Genomic DNA, 20,352 nt, shown 5'->3' with positions numbered 1-20,352 from the left:
ACGTTCCTGATGCTATTCTCACTCGTGTTCACGCTGTTCATGTTTGTGTTCCCATTGAATTTTACACTCTTCATGGGCATCAGATTCTCATTGCAGGACGTATTGTTTAAACTCCTGGGGATTAGTATGCCCCATATCCTTGGCTTCCTTAATAAACAGATTAGAAGCCATTGCACTAACTCAGTGAGACTGTCATGGAGTGACTAAAAATGATGTATGAACTGTGCTGTTTTGCAGTCCAATGCTGACAACTCAAAATATAAGGATATAAGCAGTGGCTGGTGTTGACCAGTTTTATCTAGTTAAATTGGTAAGGAAGGAAAAAAATAATACAAGTAGCTAGCAAAATACTTTTACTAATAATTAATAAAGCAGGAACAGTACCCACCAGTAAGCTAATGCCTATAAAGTTTAATGACTATAACCAGCAACTAGCTATGAATGAATGAATTTATTACTGTTTCATTTATAATTTTAATGCTAGGAGTTATTAACCTGGAAAGGTTGCCAGGTGTCAATGGGGGTTTAGGAATATTGAGGCAAACACCAATCATAAGGGAACTGACTTATAAAATAAAGTATTAACTTTAAGCACTAGGATCCTCCTGAAACTCATCCTCACAAAGGAATCGTTATAGGATCAAGGGCAGCAGAGGTTAGTGGGAAGGGGTGGTGGTAGTGGGTCAGCCTGGGAGGATACCATTCTCACTGCCATATATATGGCCTTCCTGGGAGATGGTATTTCCTCATCACTGCTAGATTCTGAGTCTGGCTGAACGTAATCCCTGTCAGCCACATCGTCATCTAATAGGGAATTGCTTTCCTCATCACAGGGCACCTCAAGGAGAAAGTCATTCTCGTGCTGGGCTAGGCCACGATGCACCATGATCCTCAATCACTTACTGTCAAAATCAGACTGATGTGGAGGGCTCCTGCGTGGGCCCAGGTGTGGGGAGATGACTCAGTCCTGGCTGGTGAGACCTAGAGAGGCGTGGGAATATCCCAGCCGATTTTTTGGTGCCTAATTTGAATTTTCGAATTTTGGCAAATATATCAAAACGCCAACGTACACATATGTTGCTGGCACTGTCCACGCATATAGGGACTGATCTACATGCACGTCACCGTCACGGGGTGGGTTAAGATGTAAATTTGCCGGTATGGACATGGCAAAGGTTCGAATCATCGCTTTTTCATGGAAGCTTTAGAACACACACATAAAAAAGTAAGCACGAGTTGCCCTTATGCACTTAATTAACACCGGTAATAAAATTAAATTATAAACAAGGGGATAAATCTGATGCACTAGTTCATTTGACTGTGTGAGCACCACCATTGGTAACAGTCATCTGTCATTCATTTAATTTCACATTATTATATTTCAGCTTTATAAGGAATAGCAGTGAAAACTGCTTGGTTTGGAAAAAGCCCTTTGGTACTTTGACTCTTGTCATGGTGTGTGTGTGTGTGTGTGTGTGTGTTGGAGAGTATGGGTGTGGGCTGTGTGTGTGTATGTGTGCTGTAGGGTATGGGCGTGGGCAAAATCAAGAAAATTATCAGCCTTGTGTCTACTTGTCCAGGCACCGCTGGGTGCCACAGAGTGCTCTGCTGGTAGATAGAGTTGCTCGACATGCAAGTTTTTCCCGCCCGCTGGGCAAAGAGACTGAAAGAATGAGGTGGATCAGTCGGTGCGCTCCCCTGTTTGTAAACAGATACGATGGCGACCACTTCATACCACAGGTGCTCCAATCGTGGACTTTTTCCTCTCCTATGGCCATAGGAGGTTGAACTTTACCAAATTCATTGTGTGAGGTAATGAACCAGTAAAGATTCTTTGGATATAGTGACCATTTTATAGGTTTGTTTGTAAAACCGCCATGAATGTGTTGGCGATGAAGCACCTATCTCTAAACTAAGATGGCACAGTTTGCCTCCCATCATCATCATGACGGATATAAGAATAATTATTAATGTGTTAAATGGGAGTTTTGTTGACACTTGAGCATACAGACTTTATCAAATAAACTTCTTCAGTCAGTGCTTGACCAGCAACCTTCGCCATTTTGAATGTTTAGGTTAGTAAGCTAATCTGTGTCTACTTGGCCGAGCTTATTTTTTCATTCAATCTGCAGTGCAAGGTGTTGCCCAAGTAGACACAAGGCAGGTCTCCCCACCGCAGATGATGATGACGTCAGTGGCAATGGGATAGGAAGGGAAAACGGAGAATAAGAGTGAAAAGGAGAGAAAATTGAATTGTGCAAATTTTATGGGACACCAAAATATTTTTTTTTTTTTTTTTTAATTCTAGGTTTGTGGAAAAATTGGAGTGTACAATGCATTTGATAAAATGCATCGTACACTCGTAGTTGGGATAGGCAGCCCCGCCCAGGGAAGTACTACCACCAAGGTAACGGGAGACTCAAGGAATAGCCTAGATTCCATTTTCTTTCCTAGGCCTTGGTAGCTGGTTACACATCTTTCTGCCTGAAACACCAGAGGGCATCAGGCTGCCCTCTTTACACAACACACCCATCCACATTACATTAGATTACCTTAAACCAGCTATCCTCTCTCCAAAAACACCGATCTTGTCATTACATATCATACACATTCTACAACACATCCCTGCTCTCCCCCCATAAAAAGAACCACGGCTGCTGCTATACTGGGAATCAGTGCGGTGGTTTATCGGGTGACCACCACCGGCATCCCTGGGTCGTCTGCACAGGGCCCTTCCGGTTGTCATCAAGCAACTGTGCCACCTCCAGTGTTGTGGCGCCCTAAATCTGCTCATCAGTGCAGTAAAATTTTCTTTTGCAGTATTAGGGGACTTCACTCCAACATCAACTCTGTTCAAAATTTCCTCCAGTTTGAAGCCCCTGATCTGCTATTTCTGACAGAGATACAAGTAAGCTCCACCTCTGATTTAGCTAGATTTAATTTTCCTGGTTATATCTTGGTTCAAAATTTCAGATTCAAAGGAGGCGTATGTTGCCTTGCTAAATCAGAAATTGCCCTGGAGAAGATTACTAAATTTAGTTGTCCTTATTTCGACTATTCCACATACAAATTAAATTCTTTTGGTAAACTTAAGTATTTCTGTTGTGTTTATCGTTCCCCTAGTGCCCCTTCAGAGCCGAGTTTATTTGACTCTCTGTCTTCACAACTAAGTGTCCTCAACACTAATACTGCATCACAAATTACTATTCTGGGTGATTTTAATGTCCATGTCCATAATGTCGAATGACTCACTAATTCAACCAGAACTGATGACTCTGGTCTTGAATGTGAGCTATTTGCAGACTCATTTAATCTCACCCAGTTAGTCAGTCAACCCACCCATATACCAGACAACCCCGATCAAAATCCCTACCTACTGGACTTGTTTCTAACAACCAATGCAGATAATTATAATGTCGAAGTGAAGTCCCCTCTTGGATCCTCGGATCATTGTCTGATTCAAGCCACCAATTTAACATCTACCACACCCTCCTGCTCTGAACCTGTCGTGATGACTAAGTGGCACTATGACAGGGCAGACTGGTAGGGACTTCAAAATTTTCTCATGGAGGTTCCTTGGACCTCCTTTTTCTTCCAAGATGCAAATTCCACATTGGGCCACATACAGGATTTCATTAAAGTCGGCATGGAAACATTCATTCCCCACCAAACAGAAAAAGATGTAATTCTCCTAAATGGTTTGACCAAAATTGTGATAGAGTAATAGAACATAAAACAATTGCCTATAACACTTATGCAAGGACCAAAACCAAAGAAGCCTTTAACTATTATAAAAATATCAGAAACCATGCCAAAACTATTATCAATCTTTCTAAATCAAACTTTCTACATAGACAAGCTAACAAACTACTAAACAGGCCAAATGATAACAAAATATTCTGGTCAACCCTTAATTCATTCAAAACTAACTTCATTACCACCTCTTCCATTCCACCGTTACAGTCCCCGAATAGAAATCTGGTCAGTGACCCACGTGGAAAAGCCAACCGTCTTGTTGACATTTTTTCAACAAACTCAACCCTAAATACAGAAAACCACAATATTCCTATACTTGATTCCCCTCAAATACCTCCTGTCATAATTCACACCAGATACGTACAAGCTGTATTACAGAATCTCTCAGCAGACAAAGCCACTGGTCCAGATGAAATTCCTTCAATAGTACTTAAAAATTGCTCCTCAGTGTTGGCTCCTGTATTAGCAAAATTTTTCTGCTTATGCATCCATACCTCAGTTTTTCCAGCCTCTTGGAAAGAAGCAAAATATCCATCCTGTTCCTAAATAGGGGGCAACTTCTGATCCATCAAACTATAGACCAATTGCAATAACTTCTGTTCTCGGTAAAATTTTTGAGACACTAATTAACAATCACATAGTCAACCATCTAGAATAAAAATCAATAAACTAAATCAGTGATTGGCAGTATGGATTTAGACAAGAACGTTCAACTGTAGATGTTCTTTGCCTTCTTACTTAACAAAACAATAGACCAGCATGGTGAAACACACACAATAGCACTTGATATTTCAAAAGCATTTGACAGAGTATGGCACCAGGCCTTATTGTCTAAGATGTCACACTATGGCCTTGCATCACTGGTTCTTCTAATTTCTTCTTACCTTCTTAATAGAAAAATACGAGTCATGGTAGATGGAATTTATTCTCAGTTTCATTCCATAAATGCTGGAATACCTCAGGATCAGTTTTGACGCCAACCCTCTTTCTCATTCATATTAATGACCTCCTATCTGTCACGCACAACCCAATACACTTTTATGCTGATGACTTGACCATTCATAGTTCTTTCACATTTAGCACCTCCTTTACTCGATATTATAAATTCCCAAATAAACAGCAGTTTCTCTGAACCAGGACCTTTCTAAAATTAATCAATGGGGACAAAAAAATCTGGTCTCATTAAATGCTCAGAAAACTAAATACATAAATTTCTCCAACAGAAAGAACCCCTCAGACTCTCACATAATTTAAAATGAGGTCAGTATTCCCATATCCACTACAATTGATATCCTAGGTGTTACTTTAAACCCCAACCTAAGCTGGACAGCTTATGATAAATCCCTTGCTAAAAAGGCTTCTAAAAAACTGGGATTTATGTTCAGAGTTCGTGAGTTCTTCACTGATGAGCAGATGGCCACAATATACAAAAGTCTGTGCGTTCTCAGATCGAATACTGTTCACCACTGTGGAGTGGATGTGGCAGTTGGACAAAATTCAAAATAAAGCCATTAGATTAATCAATAATTCTGCCATAACGCAAGACCTTCCTTCATTATCAGTACGTAGAGATGTTGCTTCTTTAGCATTATTTTATCGATATGTTTACCGTAAGTGCGCTGACGAATTGGCTTCAATTGTGCCTCCCCTTCACATTTTCTCACAAACGATCAGTGAATACAGCCCATGTAGTTTTCACCAGCCGTACTCTTCCCACTATGCTATCGTTGGAGGTGCTCATCTTTCTGTAAAGTAAAATTTCCCCTTTGTGGCAATATCAGTCGTGTTGAGGTTTTGGTCACCTCATGAAGTTTTGTAAGTCTGACCACACCTGCCCTCTTTGCAGTCAGATTGGTGCTGGGCCTTTCCTTGCTAGAATCCCACCGCAAGGTCTGTCTTCGTCATTTTTCCATATCTGACGTTATTCCCAGTGTCTACGAATCTCTTGCCACGTCGCTCAAGTATCTGTTGTTTCTGGGCCCTCTGGAGTACCGTCCTCTCCTTCTCCTTCAGTCCCTTCCACTTCATCTGCTCCCACTTCTTTTGCTTCCTCCTTTTCTCCAACTGTTTCCTGTTCATCTCTTCCCTGTCTAACTCTTTTTCTGTCATGGATTCTTCTGGCCCTTTCTCTTTTCCTTTCTGGCCTTCACATTCTCTGTCCTCCCCTCCCTCTCAGGTCTCCACCTTGTCTCAAGTGCCTCTATAGTGAGGTGTATTTGCATTCTAGTCTTCCTTTGCAATCACCTAAACCTTTTTTGTCTTCCTGAAGTTCTCAGACACCTTCTCACAAGCTTTCTTCCTGTATGACCTCCATTGCCCTTCCTGTCAGTCTAGGTATTGTTGACCACTCAGTTTCGCTATTCTGCAATGATGCCCATAAGACTCCGTTGTTCCCGAGGGTGGTGAAATAATGGACTTGATCCATGAATATGTCCATGGTTCTGCTCAGTCTGTCATGCCTGGCTTATCCAGCCCTATTCCTGTTCCTGCTCCCAAGTCCTCTGTATTTTCAGTTTCTTTCCTAGTTGTCTCTGAGGATGTCCATCACGTTCCATCATCCCCACCCCCTTCTTCTGTGTCCTCCTCTGTTACGTCATCTGCTGTTTCCTCTTTATCTTCCTCTTGCATTACCTCTACTCCATCTTGTGTGTCTCAGGTTCTTCCCAGGTCCCGTTCCCCCTTTCCTGTTTCTACACATCAATGTGTCTCTCAGCCGAGTGTTAAATCTGGTCCTGGGTCAGTGTCCAGATCTAAACCTGGGGTTACCCTTCCTTGAGGGGTAGTCCGCCCAACCTCTAGTTATTCTTTAGTTTTGGAATCCCACCCTACTTAGTTTTTGCTTCCCGGTCTTCTGGTTCCCACATCAACATCGTTATCACCAGTCATTAACCTTTTCTTTCACATGTTCTTTATCTTGGGTGGTTTGTCTTTCTGTTTTCTTGTTTTCTGCCTTTCATTTTTTCCCTGCTTTGTTTTATTATATCCATTGACAATGAAATTTACGAAGTTTTCGTGTTCAGCATTATGTTCTTTGTTATTCACTAACCTGCAGTAGCTTTCTTACAAGAAACTTGCCTTACTGTGCTTCCTCTCCCAATTCCTGGCTCTACTTTTATTAGGTCCCCTTATTTAATTTTTGGTACTTCTATTTTAGTTCATCATTCTGTTCCTTATGAGGCGTTGTGTGTTTCTACCTCGCTCCCTTGCACTCTGGCACTTTTGTTCCTCGGTTGTTGGATATCAGTTGTGTTGTTTTATTTTTCTCTTTTGGTAGCTATTAATTTTTGTGCCTTCAAGGATTTGTTATCTATTCCACCTCCTCCTTTTCTATTACTGGGTGATTTTAACACTCGCAATTTTTTGTGGGGGGGGGTACAGTGATCATTCCTCATGGTCATTTGCTTGAAGCTTTAGTTTCCGCCCACGATCCTTTAATTCTTGATACAGGTTACTACACCCACTTTGATGCACGGTCTCAAAATATCTCTTGTATCGATCTGTCATTATGCTCTTCTTCCCTTGACTTAGTCCTTGGTTGCTCTGTTCTAAAGTATTGTCTGTGTAGATACCATTTTCCATTATTCCTTTGTCTCACTATATGCTCTCCCTTTCCCCATCCCCCATGTTAGTGTTTTGATAAAGCTGATAGGACAACCTTCACCCCTCTTACAACCATCTTATCTCCTTTCCCGGTGAGCAGTGTCCACAGTCTGCATGTTAATTTTCTTGATACAGTGTTTCAAGCTACCCATATTGCGATTCCCCATTCTATGCACCCTTTCACTAGTAAGTGCATCCGCTGATGGACTCCAAACTGTTCCAGGGCCCTTCGTGTAAAGCGTGCAAAATGGAAGAGCTATTGTTATCATACTGATGATCGTTTATACCATCTAGTGCTTTTCTGGCGGGCATCTGCCTTTTCTTGCTGTACACTAAACCCGCCCCGTCCCAACCGATTTTCCACCACTGACCCCCCCCCATCCCAATCAATTTTGGATTTTTTTTTTGTTTGGCTCAAACCTCCGCTTTTGGTGAGAAACATTGAAAATTCATAGAGAAATTGCTCACCTGAGGTTTAAAATACTGAATACAGGTAGCAGTACCCCATACCTTACTGGGGTTTCTATCAGCTGGCTCCAAAGAAACGAGTTCTATGGGAGGGTAACTATTTCACAACACTCATAAACATTATTTATTTATGTATTTGGTACGAATTTATATATAGTACAAGAGTATATTGGTTTTCACACAGTAATATAGGCAATACAAGCATCGTTTCACTCACCAAAAACATCAACATACCTGACCCTTTTTGGTGACATTACCTGATCATCATTTCTGACTGTTTCATCGTCTAATGCTATGTAAACTTTGTCCTCCACATTGTCATCTACTGAGGAATCACTCTCACCTTGAATTTCGTACTGTGGCACGACGTGTTATTACTGGCCAGGTCACTGGTAACAGGTGAATTGCTGAGACAATGGTGTGCGGGGGTGGGAGGTCATGCGGGGTAAGGCACTGACCCTGCCTGGCATCTTGTAGAGGAAGGTGTCCCCTGTATACATACCAAAAATCACGCACGAAAATTGAAAATTGTGCAAATTAAGGACCTTGCAATTGCTGCGTGTTTATATACATCAACGGGAGTCACAGTGACAAAACGTGTGGATGTATATATACGTCAACGGGAGTCGGTGGGTTAAAGAGGCTAAAAAATTGAGTTGGTGCCCTAATGTCCACAGGTAACTCCTCTCCCATTCTAGCCATATGGTCCCATGTCCATATGATTGCTGCCAAACATAAACCCTCCCTTGCCCCTGTTCTCCACGTGAGTGGTACATCAAGTTGCTAATTCTGTGCTGGTCGCAGTTGCTTTGGGTGCTCATTTTACTCACGTTAATCTTGGCTCCCACTTGTCTCCGGATTTCCATGCCCTTCACTCAGTTATTGAACAACTCATGCTCAGCTTTTGTCTGTCCACTGCAGAGTCCTGCAGTGCACCTTTCTCTCTTTCAGAGATGGGTGATGTTATCAGTTCCTGTGGGGATGCATGTGCAGGCCTTGATGGGATCCATTACAATATGCTTAACCCGCCGCGTCCTGGAGACGTGAATTCACGTTCTCACATGATGTCCATTCATATCCCGGAGATGTGAATTAACGCGGCAACATTGCAAGGTCCCTAATTTGAACAATTTCCAATTTTTGCGAGTGATTTCATGAGTGATTTTTGGCACATATACACAGGACACTTCCTCTATTCCTCTACAAGAAGCCAAGCAGGGACAATGTCTTACACCGCATAACCTCCCCCCCCCCCTGCACGCCATTGTCTCGGCAATTCACCTGTTACCAGTGACCTGGCCAATAAAGACATTCAGGGCCAGAGTGATTCCCCAATCGATGACAATGTGGAGGACAAAGTTTACATAGAGGAAGAAACAGTCAGAAATGATGATCAGGTAATGTGGGAAAAAAGGTCATGAATGGTGATGAGTTAGTGAGTGAAACAATGCTTATAATGCCTATATTACTGTTTGAAAACCAATATACTCTTGTACTACGTATAAATTCGTACCAAGTAAATAAATAAATACTGTTTATGAGTGGATAAAATAGTTACACTCCCATAGAACTCGTTTTCTTTGGAGCCAGCCTGTTAGAAAACCCAGTCAGGTAATGAGGTACTCGTACCTAGATCGAGTATTTTAAACCCCAGGTGAGCGATTTCTCTATGAATTTTCGATGTTTCTCACCAAAGCGGGTGTTTGAGCCAAAAAAAAAAAAAAAGGTCCAAAAATGTCGGGACTGGGGCGTACCACTGCCCAGAAAACGTCAGGATGGGGCAGGTTAAACACCTTTCTTTGGATGCTTTACTTTTCCTCTTGTCACTGTGTAATACAGTAGGATCTGGAATGAGGGAGCATTCTCATCAGCTTGGAGCATTGCCTTGATTGTTCCTTTCCTTAAACCCTTCAAAGCTGGCCACTTTCCACTAGATTATCATTCGATTACCTTGACGAACTGTCTTTGAAAAGTGCTGGAATGCATGGTCAGTGTTTGGCTGGTGTGGATCTTAGAATCTCGGCAACTTTTATCCTCTTTTCAGATTGGTTTCCATAAATCTGGACCCTCTGGTCCAGTTGCAGAAGTTTATTTGGTCTGCATTTTCACATCGTGAAACCGTACTTGCAATCTTCTTTGACCTAGAAAAAGCCTATGGTACCATGTAGGAGATCATATACTCTGTACCCTCGATCCTTTTGGTGTCATTGGTAATTTGGGGGTCTGTATTAAAAACTTTTTAGGCAATTGTACGTTTCATGCTCGTGTTTGTAATATCTCTTCTTATTGGCAGTTTGAAAGTGTTCCTCAGGGTTCTGTTCTTAGTACCACACTTTTCATTGTTGTTATTAATGGTATTGTTTCTTTCCTCCCTTCAGGTTTCGTTCCTCCTTATATGTTGACGATTTTGCAATTCATGCTGCTGGTTCTTATCTGGTTGTCCTTCGGTGTCTTCTCTAGTACACAATTACGGCAGCTGCCGGTTGGACAACTGCTCACGGTTTTCAGTTCTTTACTTCAAAGACTTGAGCTGTTTCCTTTACTCATTGCTGCACTATCCCTCAGCCACCTCTTTTCCTAAAGGTATGCCCCTCCCTTATAGGCCTTTAATTACATTCTTAGGTCTTGTTGACTGTAGCTTGACATGGAATGCCCACGTTTCTTCTTTGAGGCTGTTCATCATCTTGGTCTCCATTTAGCACTTGGTGCTTTTAAATCTTCTCGTGTTGAAAACCTGTAAATTGAATCGGGGATCCCCTCTCTGTTTCGTCACCAGCCACTTTTCTGCCTCCGTTTTTTTTTTTTTTTTTTTTTTTTTTCACGGCTTCATCAGTTTGTAGGTCCATCAATCCTCTGTTTGCTTGCCTCTGTTACACATTAGTATTCCATTCACCCCCTCTCAAAACCCCCCTTTTCTATTTACGTTCAGTCTCTTCTCGCTTCATTCCTTCTTCAGATACAGAAAGTTTTTTTGTTTCGTCCAGCAGCTTTTCCACCTTGGCTTTTACCCTGTCTGTCGGTTTGTTCCTCCATTTTGTCCTGTAGTAAATCCTCTAGTTCCTCCTCTGTTCTCCGCTCGTCTTTTTGTGTTCATTTGCGTGAACGTTGCTGTCCAAGGTATACTGATGGTTTTATATCGTTGGAAGGTATAGAGTTAGCTGTCTCCTTTCCTGACCACGCTTACAAATACAGTTAACCTTCCGTGGCTTCTGTTTTAACTGCTGAACTTCATGCTTTGTTAGTTGCCATGCAGCAAGCTTTTACCTATTCATCAGTGACATTTGTTTTGTTCTCTGATTCTCCCAGTGCCCTTCTGTTGCGCTCAGCCTCTGTCTCACTTTGTAGTTCTGCAGATCCTAGAATTGCTCTTCTGGATGTCTGTATGTACGGTTTTCTTGGGTACCTAATCATGCTGGTGTCCCAGGAAATAAATGTGTCGACGTCTTAGCTCGTGCTGCTGTCCAGTCGCCTTGCCTTCCTTTCCATGCTGTCCTCATCACTGACTTCTTCACTGCCTTCTCCAGAGTTTTGTCCCATCGATGGCAGTCTTACTGGTCTTTGGCTATAAATGCTCAACTTCATGCTGTTAAGTCGTCCATTGTTTTTTGATCCATCCCTTGTCATTGAAACCACCGTTGAGAGACTGCACTGGCCCGTCTACAGACTGGCCATATCCGTCTCACCCATGGCCATTTTATGTCAGGGGATCCTCCACTGATCTGTTCAAGTTGTGATAACCCCTTGTCTGTTTCCCATATACGTTTAGATTGCCTCTGTATGGGGCTGTCCATCGTCAGTGCTTCCCTTTTTTAGATTATCTTGGTCGCCCACCACTTCTGGGAGATGTATTAAGTGAGTCCCAGACCATTTTTGTAGCTCGTTTGATGTTTTTATCCCGTACTGGTGTTTTGTCTTCTCGTTAGTTTGTTCGTTTTTGCCTCTCTTCGTTCCTTTAAGAGATGTTTTCGCGTTCATTTTTCTTCTCTTTTAGTTTGTGATTTCTTGTTTTATAGTAATTTTCTTCTCTTTTAGGAGTTTCCCATACCCTGTTTTATTGTATCTATCTTTTCCAACCTTAGTGGCATATGGTCTTTGCTAACTGGCACAAAATATTAATTATTCCTATTTCTATTCATTAACCTACATAACCCAAACCATCAAACATTCTCCTACTTTCTAATCATTATTTCCTTAATCCAAATCTCTCTCTCTCTCTCTCTCTCTCTCTCAGTCCTAGCCAGCCAACCTATGCCACTCACATTTGGCGTAAATGCAGTGTGGTATGGCATATTCAAAGTATTGGATTTTGATTTTATTTAAATTAATTTAGTAGAAGTACGTTCTGCAGTCTTTCAGCCTGTTAGTAGTAGTAGTAGTAGTAGTAGTTTTGTTATTATATCTGCAACTATTATTATGATTCACCACACTAATGGACAGTTACAGTGTTTTTGTCATTATTATTATTATTATTATTATTATTATTGTTGTTGTTGTTGTTGTTATTTTCTTTCTTATGAAAAAATAAATTGTTCGTGTCCGCTACTGCCATCATACTTAGCCATCTGAGACCCCAGCTGGCTGCTTCATATGAATCAGTATCATCCAGACCTCGGTACTGGTTTTCGAGTTACAGCCAAATTCCAATAAAAATAGTCTGTTCGCGGATTCTCAGAAACTGTTAAAGGTACAGACTTAAAAAATTTGTGGGACATAGCTAAGGTAGACTATCGGGTCTGAAATGGCCAATTGCCCATTTGGGCCAGTAGTTTCTGAGATTGTATGGGTCAATGGAATGTAGTCTGGGATCATTGAGTGCACATTTTAAGAAAAAACAAAAATAGAATTGAGCTACAGTCACCAAAACTGATACATATATAGAATTTGACATGCTATGCATGGCTACCAAGTATGAATGACCTTGACCCAAACCTCAAGGTCACAGCAAGGTCAGAATTTAAAAGTTGCATCTCAGAGATTTCAATGTGCCCTCCAAAGTAATCTTCCCGTATTTGGATTAGCAAGTATGTACATGTGCTCATTCTGAAGCGCATCATTGTATTTGTGTATATATATATATATATATATATATATATATATATATATATACACCCTTGGTTATTATTTTTATATATATATGTGTATATATATATATATATATATATATATATATATATATATATATATATATATATATATATATATATATATATAATCCTGCTTCGTCACTGGGAGGTTTCCAGGTCCCTCAGGAGGGGGGGGGGGCAATGATGATGGTGGTGGCAGTGATGGATGATGATGGTGGTGGTAGTGATGACTGTGGTGGTGGTGTTAGTTACGGTGGTGATGGCAGTGATGATGGTGGTGGTGGTTGTGATGATGATAGTGATGGTTGTGATGTATTGAAAATCCTAATGGCAATTTCCGTTTTCTAGTTAGTGTTGTTCTTGTTGTTGGTGGTTGTATTGTTACTACTATTATTTCTATTTATGTATTTATCACACGCTTGGTATTACAGTATGCTTAGGTGTTTCAGTAAAGTATAGCCCATTAGGGTGTCTCCGAGAGGTGGGTAGATGGCTTTTCTCACCTGATGCTGCTCGGGGAGAAGTAACTGTCGACTCCTTAGATGTCCGGAGTAGCCTAGCGCAGGACACCTATGCTACTGATTTTATTCATTTACTTATTTATTTATTTATTATTTTCAAGTTAAAATTATATTAACTTCATAATCACAAGTCAGACATTTTTCTTCAACAACTAGATGTAGACAGAGGCGTTAATGAACAGTACAGAGCCCTCAAGAGCAATTTCTTGAGAGTTACTGATGTAACATGCGGTTGGACAAGAGGACCACCAAGACATAAAGTAACTTAGTGGTGGGATGAGGGTATAGAAGCTGCAGTTAAGGAGAAAAGAAGGCTTTTCCGGGAATGGAAGAAGGGTGGTAGCAAAGAGGAATATTTGGCTGCCAAGCGGAGGGCTAGAAGAGAGGAATACAGGGCAATGTCTGAGTCACAGAGACTATTACTTGATATCCTAAATCATGGGGAAAGGAAAAATATGATATTTAGGGTGGCAGGTCACGTGAAGAGGGATAATCGGGATATTATAAGTGAGCTGTGTGTGAAGAATGATGAAGGAAGGGTAGTGGTGAACAGTGAAGATATTAAAGATCCATGGAGAAAGCATTATAACCGGTTGTTTAATGAGGAGTTTGACTGGGACAGGGAAGGTTTGGAGCCACCAGATCCAGTGTCTGGCCCTTGGCCTTTGATTGATGCTGCTACTGTGAGTGAGGCAATAGGCAGGATGAAGGTGAGGAAGGCAGCAGGTGTGTCTGGGTTGACTGCCGAAATGTTGAAGGCCTCAGGCGATATAGGGGTGAGGTTAGTCACTGACCTGATAAATAGGATTATTTATGAGTGTGCTGTCCCAGATGATTGGCTGAAGAGTGTAATTGTAAATGTGTATAAAGGGCAGGGTGATGCCCTGGAAAGAGGAAATTATAGAGGTCTAAAGCTTTTAGATCAGATAATGAAGGTAATGGAGAGAGTTTTAGAAGGTATGATTAGAGAAAGAGTGAATATTGATGAGATGCAGTTTGGGTTTATGCCAGGTAGGGGGACCACTGATGCTATATTCATTGTTCGACAGCTTCAGGAAAAATATATTGGTAAAAGAAGGGATCTTTATTTTGTTTTTGTTGATTTGGAAAAGGCCTTTGACAGAGTCCCTAGAGAGGTGGTGAAGTGGGCAATGAGAAAACTTGGCTTGGAGGAGTGGCTGGTTAGGGTGGTTATGGCTATGTATGTGGGTGCTCACACCCAGGTAAGAGTGAATGGAGATTTGGGTGATGAGTTTTCCGTGAATGTTGGTGTGCATCAGGGGTCAGTCTTGAGTCCCATGTTGTTTATCATGGTACTTGAAGCCCTTTCACGTGACTTTAGAAACGGACTCCCATGGGAGTTGGTGTATGCTGATGATTTGGTGTTGATTGCAGAGAACGAAAGGGAGGCGGAGGAAAGGTTTAGGAAGTGGAAAGATGGTATGGGGCACAAGGGTTTAAGGGTAAATGCAGATAAAACAAGTGATGATATCTAGGGTTGGTGGCGGTACTGTCAAAGACGAGGTAGAGTGGCCATGTGCAGTTTGCCACAAAGGCGTGAGAAGTAATTCCATCTTGTGCGGTGTTTGTGATAAATGGGTGCATAAGAGATGTAGTGGTATCAGAGGTAGACTGCGAGATAATACTGATTTTATGTGTACGGCGTGTCGGGGTGAGCAGGTGGAGATTGTCAGACGTGAAAGGATTGAACTTGCTGGTGAATCTCTTGAGTGTGTGGAAGAGTTTTGTTATTTGGGAGACATGTTGTGTGCTGGAGGTGGGGCTGGAGCTAGCTCTGTGGCTAGGGTGAGAAGTGGTTGGAAGAAGTTCAGGGAGCTCTTGCCTCTCATGACATTGAGAAGACTCTCCCTACGTGCTAAGGGGTCTTTGTATGCAACATGTGTTAGGAGTGTAATCCTGTATGGTAGTGAGACCTGGGCAGTGAAGGAGGAAGATATTCGCCGGCTCAGACTTACAGAAATGACAATGATTAGGTGGTTGTGCAGTGCGTCCCTGCTTCCAAGGCCTGGAGGGGCTGGGTTTTCGATGGAAGAGTTGAGAGGTAGGCTGGGACTGGAGTGTATTGGTGTTGTGATGAGGAGAGGTAGACTGAGATGGTTTGGACATGTGGAGAAGATGGGGGATGATAATTGGGTGAGGAAGGTGAGAAGTGTTAATATTGGGGGTGGGGTTATGAGGGGTAGACCGAGAAAGACATGGGACGAGGTCATTAATTATGACCTCAGGGTTAAGGGACTGAACAGGGAGGCTGCAATGGATCGTGCAGCGTGGACAGCCGCCATTAGGTGACCAAGGCCGACACATGCAAGCATGTTGGAGCCTTTAAAAATGAAAACGAAAACGAGAGAGAGAGAGAGAGAGAGAGACAGACAGACAGACAGACAGACAGACAGACAGACAGACAGACAGAGATGTTAACTGTTGGGAATGTTAATGGTGGGTGTATTGCAACAGAGAAAGGAACTGGGACGCCATCTCAGGAGAACGTGAGGATTGGTGAAGAAGGCAGCTGAGAGACGGAAGGTGAAGTTTGACACACACACACACACACACACACACACACACACACACACACACACACACACACACACACACACACACACACACACACACACACACCTACAAGCATCCATATACGTATACTTGGTTCCATCTTCCTTGAATATAAAAACATTATATATATATATATATATATATATATATATATATATATATATATATATATATATATATATATATATATATATATATATATATATATATATATATATATATATATATATATATAGAGAGGCAGATTAACAGATGCATATATACAAATGCAATTGTATTAGTCATCATGTTTTGTCTCAATCATGCACAATACAGTAAAGTCAATATTAAAATAACAAATAATGAAAATATTTGTCTTTCCTGAACTGTCACCAGATCGAGAGTGTCATAACTACACTGGAGGACGCGCCCACAATCACCGTGTACGGTTTATTTACGTTCAGTCAACACTGCTTCGTAGCCTCAAGCTTTTTCTTGTTTTTTTCTTTGTGTACGCATATGTGTGTGTGTGTGTGTGTGTGTGTGTGTGTTCAACTTCATACCTTACCTAATTGTTATTACCTAATTGTATTTTAACAAAAATGAGTCAAGCTTGTACTGTCCCGTGTAATAAATCACTTTTATCATACATATCCTTAAATTTTTGAATTGTTTTGGTACACACTGTTTCATTCGGCAGTGCATTCCACTGATCAGTTGCCCTATTTGGGAAACTGAATTTTCTTACGTCTTTATCACCTCTCTTTTTATGCAGTTTTTTGTAGTGTCCTCTTGCTGATGCTTCCCCACGGGTTATATACTATATCTATCTGTCTATTGCCAGACGCCTCAATCCCGTTTTGGGTGGCCACAAGCAAATCGCCTCCAAGTCGCCTTGTCCCCCGCCATTTCACTGCCCTGCTCCCAACTCACACCCCCCTCTCTCATATACCTCTCCACGCCATCCCTCCATCTCATCCTCGGCCTCCCCCTCCCTCTTCCCTCCTTCACCTCACTCACATGCACTCTCTTCGTCAGTCTTTCACCCTCCATTCTCTCAACATGGCCAAACCACCTCAGTGTTTTCCTCATAACGCTTCCTATCACATCCACATCCACACCACAACGCTCCTTTATATCCTCATTCGTCAGCCTGTCTCTCCATGTGACTCCACAGGCTCCTCTTAAATAACTCATTTCCACTGCTCTCACTCTTGACTTGTGTCCTTCCAACAACGTCCAAGCTTCACTTCCTTACGTTAGAGTTGGTATCACAATACTGTCATGTAGTAACTTTTTCACTTCCATGCTCACTTCCCTGTTTCTTATCACTGCTTTCAAAGAACCAGCAACCTTTCTTCCCTGCTGTACCCTTTCAAGCACTTCACCCTCCAAACCTCCATCCTTACTTATCACACTACCCAAGTACTTAAACGTACTCACATTTTCCAATTCCTCACCATCCAACCCCGCTGTACATTCACTGACTTCACCCCTCTCAAAGACCATCACTTTACTCTTCCCTACATTCACCTTTAGATTCCGTTTCTTACACACTCTCCCAAACTCATCCATCAAGCCTTGCAGCTCCCCTTCGTCTTCACTCAACAACACAGTATCATCTGCAAACAACAGTACAGGTAGTTTCCAAACACTATCCTCTCTCACCAGGGCCACTCCAACATCCACTACCCTACCTTGTACCTCTTTTATTACCCCATCCATGTACAGATTTTCTCTTTCCCTGTGACATATATAGCATAATCATGTCTCTTTTTTCCTTTTCTCCTGCGGTATTGGCAGATTCATTTTGTCTAGCCTTTCTTCGTAGCTTAGATCCCTTAAGCTTGGTACCCATTTTGTAGCGGCCCTTTGAACTTTTTCAGTCTTATCTATGAGTTTCTTGAGATGAGGATTCCAGACTATTGGTGCATACTCCAGGGTTGGTCTGATGAATAATGTTATCTTTCTCAGCATGTCTTCATTTATGTATGTGAATGCTGTTCTCATATTAGCAAGCAGTGTATACATGTTCCGTACCTTCTCACTGATGTGGTTAGCCGGAGATAGTCTCTTATTGATAATCTCTCCATGGTCCTTCTCTCTTTCTGATATGTGTTGGGTTTTACTTCCTAACTTATAATCCCAATCTGGTCTTTTTCCACTTTTACCTAACTTTAATTACATGACACTTGTCCACATTGAATTCCATTTGACATTCATCACTCCATTCTTGAAGTTTTTTTTAACTCTTCTTGTAGCTCTCTACAAGAGTCTCTGTTAGTAATTCTCCTTTGTATTTTTTTTAACATCAGCAAACATAATCAGACAGCTTTCATTTCCAGTGTTACTATCTATGTAATTTACATCCACTAAAAACATAATTGGTGCCAACACTGAGCCCTGTGGAACTCCGCTGGTCACTTCCCTCCATGATGAGTAATTTTTCCTTAGTACTGTTCTCATTTCCCTTTTTCTGAGAAAATCTTACATCCAATAGTACAGGCTGCCTTGGATTCCTCCTTTATTGTTCCAGTTTATTTTTTGAAACATAGGATGTACATTGATGTATGAGCCTTACCATATTGGGTGTATTTATACTTATGGACTTTCAAAAAAAAGGGGGAGGGGGGCTTGATCATACTAGTTATGGAGGCATTTGAAGTGAACGAGTTGATATGTATTTTTATTTTTTATTTATCTATTTATTTCATTGATGAAAAAGTTTGAAAGTCATGAGAGAGTGTTTTTGTTTGGGAATATGAATGAAAAAGTAGGGAATGTGAAGGTGGACTGAGTACTTGGTGAGTGGGGTTTGCCTGTAGAAGTGGATGGGAATGGCAGTGCTCTAGTGAACATTTATGCAGGGATGGGGTTGGTGATAGGCAATACCCTCTTTAGACACAGAATGATCCACAGGTATACATGGCGAGTGAGGAGAAGGGTGGCCGGTGAACTGAATGAGCGGAAGGCAATGATTGACGATGATATGTGTGTGTGGATGACAGAATAATGGATGCAAAAGCATACAGAGGTTGGGGAAGTGGATTGTCTGACCACCACGTGGTGGTGGTGAAATTCAACGTTCAAATGCAATGGAGGAATAGAAGGTGGGAAGGACAGGAGGAAGTAGTCCATGCAAGGAGGGTAGGAAGGTTGCAAGAGAATTGAAAAAAGGTAGAATATAAGAGAGAGTGGAGGAGCAACTGAGTATAAATGATTTGCAGCAGATATAGGAGGTGGAAGGGGTGTTCAAGATATTCACAGAAGAAATCTGTGCAGCATATGAGGTGGTGCATGGGGTGAAGAAAAGACGGAAGGGGATGCAAGGAACAGCATAGTGAAATGAGGTGAGACAAGCTGTGGCGCAGAAGAAACAAGCATATATTGAGAGGATGGGAAGCAGGGGTGTGGAGGAAGTTTAGAGACGGAAGAGAGAGAGAGTTATATGTAGACAGGAAGTGAGAGGTGAAATGATTAGTAAGAGAGAGTAAGAAAAGAGTGGATGAGGAATTCGGGAGAAATATGAGTGTAAAATGGAGGGAATGTAGGAAAGTGTTCCGGAAAGAGATAAAGAGAATTAAACAGGGTGATAAAGAAGTCAGTCGGGGTGTTAATGGTAGATTGCTAGTGGAGAAAAGAGAAAAATGAGCAGATGGAGAGAACACTTTCAGGAACTGATAAACAAAGAGCATGAGAGAGATGCGAGTGGCTGGGAGAAGGAGGAAGGTTAGACGAGAGGAAGAAATCAGTAGGTTGAAAGTAGTGGAAGCAATGAAGAAAGTCAGAATGAGGAAAACCCCGGGAATTAATGGAGTTATGAGGTGGAATGTTCAAGCCTGGGGGAGAGGTAGTAGCAGAAATGATATGGACGATGTGCAGATTGGCATGGGAGGAAGGTAGACTCCTTGAGGATTGGACGTCAGCTATAATTATTCCCCTGTTCAAAGGAAAAGGGGAAAAAGAAATGCATGTTAATCATAGGGGTATTTGTCTTCTTGGTGTAATAGGATAAGTATATGGTAGGATACTTAGTGACTGACTCAGGGAAATAACGAGGAATTAGATGGTGAAGAACAGGGAGGTTTTATGAGGGAAGAGGTTGTGTTCAACTTGTGTAGATCAGATATTCACCCTTTGGTCATTAGTTGAAAATTTTCTAGAGAATGGCATGAAGTTGAATGCGGCATTGGTGGATTTGGAGAAAACATATGACAGGGTGGATAGACAAGGAATTTGGATAATATGGAGTTAATGGGAATTTTTGAATGCCGTCTTCCAGAGAAATGAAGTCACTGGATGTACACTGAAGTTGAATGATGAAGAAATGGATAATGTGAGTGCATTTAAGTGCTTCGGTAGTGTGATGA

The sequence above is a fragment of the Coenobita brevimanus genome, chromosome 80 (assembly GCF_032717465.1).
Source record: "Coenobita brevimanus isolate Jiangsu-jjx chromosome 80, ASM3271746v2, whole genome shotgun sequence".
Classification (NCBI taxonomy): domain Eukaryota; kingdom Metazoa; phylum Arthropoda; class Malacostraca; order Decapoda; family Coenobitidae; genus Coenobita; species Coenobita brevimanus.
The sequence above is the reverse complement of the archived record's forward strand: the minus strand, read 5'-3'. Positions refer to the sequence as shown.